Genomic DNA, 2739 nt, shown 5'->3' with positions numbered 1-2739 from the left:
TCCTGTCTAAGAGGAGTGATTATATGGACCCTGGCCATTGGGCCTCACTGCCCTGACACTTGGGGTGATTTACATAGACTCTGGCCACTAGGCCGCACTACCCCACCTGTGAGGGAGGAGTTATATGGACTCTGGCCATTGGGCCCACTGCTCCAACGCTGGGAGCGATTTATATGGACTCTGGCCATTAGGGCACACTACCCCGACCAAGGTGTTGTACTAAAGGAAAGAAGGTTAGCACTCCCCTTGATAAGGATGGAATAGGTCCTAGTGACCTTTACAACATGCATATGGTTAAGGCATTGCCACTTACTTCGTGGCATCTAACCAAGTTTTTTGGGGGGAGGGATAGCTCAGTGATTTGAGCATTGGCTTACTAAACCCAGGGTTGTGAGTTCAATCCTTGAGGGGGCCATTTAGAGATTTGGGGATTGGTCCAGCTTTGAGCAGGGGGTTGGACTAGATGGTTCCCTGATATTCTATGATTGCATGGATGGAAGCTATCAGGCCACCCACAGAGAGGCAAGCACATGAACTTGGGAGTGGCAAGGTTCCAACACCCCATCCCACCCCTGCCACAAAGGAGCAGTGCTGTGCCTGGCCCACCACAGTGTCAAAGAGTGAAAAAAAAATTACATTCTTCTGCAATTTGCTTTTGTGGTTCAAAACATATAGTAGGAATGGAAAACACCAATATGGAATATATTTTAAAAATATAGAGGAAATCCATACTGAAAAAATAGCTACTCCATATTGCCGCTCCAGACAAAGAGGAAAATTCTGAATACTAACTTCAATGGAATTACTTCAGATTTACCCCAGTGTAACAGAGAGCACAATTTCACTAAATAGTTTGTGTTTGTTGAATGGTAAGACCGCAGAGCTCAATCCTGAAGTCCTAAGTTAGGGTAAAATTCATCTTACATCTGCAAAACCTGTCTGTTTGCTTCTCTTCTTGTGTAGGAAAGTTGGGCATATTTGGTCCTCTGTTTCTATCTTCTATATAATGTAACAAGCCTTTCAAGATTATTAAAATTAAGCAGGAAAAGAAATACAAATCAACAGCTATGCAAAAAGTTCTCTGTCAGAAAATTCAGGAGTCTGTGCTGCTGGCTTTTAAAATTCTTTAATTTTATTTCTCTGAAGAAGCAGTGGTTTATGAATGATACAATAGAGCTGTGGTTCCTAAACTTGTTCCGCCGCTTGTGCAGGGTAAGCCCCTGGCGGGCCGGGCCGGTTTGTTTACCTGCCGCGTCTGCAGGTTCGGCCGATCGCGGGTCCCAGTGGCCGCGGTTCTCTGCTCCAGGCCAATGGGAGCTACCGCGGCCACTGGGAGTCGCGATCGGTCGAACCTGTGGATGCGGCAGGTACACAAACTGGCCCGGCCCGCCAGGGGCTTTCCCTGCACAAGCGGTGAAACAAGTTTGGGAACCACTGCAATAGAGCCATAATTGATGTTATACCTCTATGATAGGAAGTAACACAGAGCCTTTAAACTGTAGGACTCCATCTGTTCTGCAAGAGGGCAGAGGTTTGGTTTTTTTCTCTTACGGGAGCTCAGAGTTATTCAATGGCTTTCACCTAGCAGGTCAGGAACAATTTTAAGCCTCCAGGACTGTATTTTATATTAAGCCGTTGGAGCCCAATTCAGCAGCTTTAATGTGTGCTTAACGCTGAAGTCAGTGGGAGTCTTGAACATTTTAGGACTTGCAGAATCTGATCTGAATAATCTTCTAGCTGTCTACATACTTGAGAAAAAGGGTCCATTTTCTGTTCTTGGTTGTACTTCTGTAAATCTATAGTAACTTCAGTATAGCTACATTGGTATATCTGAACAGAATTTGGCCCAGGTTGTTTGTGAAAGTATTTGGCTGTATGTATTAAAATAATAATAATGGGGATGAACATTATGCCCTGTGCAATTTCACTGATGGCAATTGGGTTATGTGGGGTCTAAGTCAGGATAAAAATTTGGCCTAAAGGGGTTGTGGAGGATAGGGCCATCAATGGTTATTAACCAAGATGGTCAGGGATGTAACCCCATTCTCTGAGTGTTCCTAGTTTCTGATTGCCAGAACCTAGGAGTGGATGACAGGGCTTGGATCACTTGATGATTGCCTGTTCTGTTCATTCCCTCTGAAGCACCTGGCATTGGCTGCTATTGGAAGACTGCGCTAGATGGACCATTGCTCTAACCCAGTATGGTCGTTCTTATGTGGGAGAACTATCTAGCCCTATCAGAGAAGCAGCATGGCTAGCTCGGAAGAGGAGTTTTTCCTACCACTCTACACTGGTCTTTCAAGGGGCAGAGTTGACAGGCTCTAAAGACTTGTTTCCTTAACTGGAGCGGTGGTGAATATGATGAGAGTAGCCGTGTACATGGAAGACTCCTCAGAGATCCAGCAGAAACACACAGGAACCACAGTTCCTAGAGAATGGAAATACCATTTCCATTTCTTTCCCATCCTTCTGTAGAAGTTGTATAACTGACAAGCATTTAATTTAATTGATGAGTATTTGCTTTAAATGGCAAATGGTCCCTTTTTAGGTCTGCAGTGCCTGACAGATGGAAAATAACAATATTGTTTAATACCTCTTTTGACAGTTTAAAAAATAGTGAGATGTACCACAAGAGTCCATAAGCCATTGCAACGGTACAAGAAAAATACCATCTAACTGACAGTGTTTCTAATTAGCAACAACCTAACTGTCACTGTTTCTAATTAACAGAATAAGATA

The 2739-nt window shown here is 44.0% G+C and overlaps 1 non-coding gene across 1 annotated transcript; it reads left to right on the top strand.

Annotated features, from left to right (window-relative positions):
- Window positions 1-211: 211 nt before the first annotated feature.
- Window positions 212-339, top strand: LOC113409661. Its single transcript, XR_003370561.1, has one exon. It is a non-coding gene; the product is annotated as a U6atac minor spliceosomal RNA (small nuclear RNA).
- The last annotated feature ends 2400 nt before the right edge of the window (window positions 340-2739 follow it).

The sequence above is a fragment of the Terrapene carolina genome, unplaced genomic scaffold (assembly GCF_002925995.2).
Source record: "Terrapene carolina triunguis isolate 2854851 unplaced genomic scaffold, T_m_triunguis-2.0 Scaffold33911, whole genome shotgun sequence".
NCBI classification, from domain to species: Eukaryota; Metazoa; Chordata; order Testudines; family Emydidae; genus Terrapene; species Terrapene triunguis.
The sequence above is the reverse complement of the archived record's forward strand: the minus strand, read 5'-3'. Positions and strand labels throughout refer to the sequence as shown.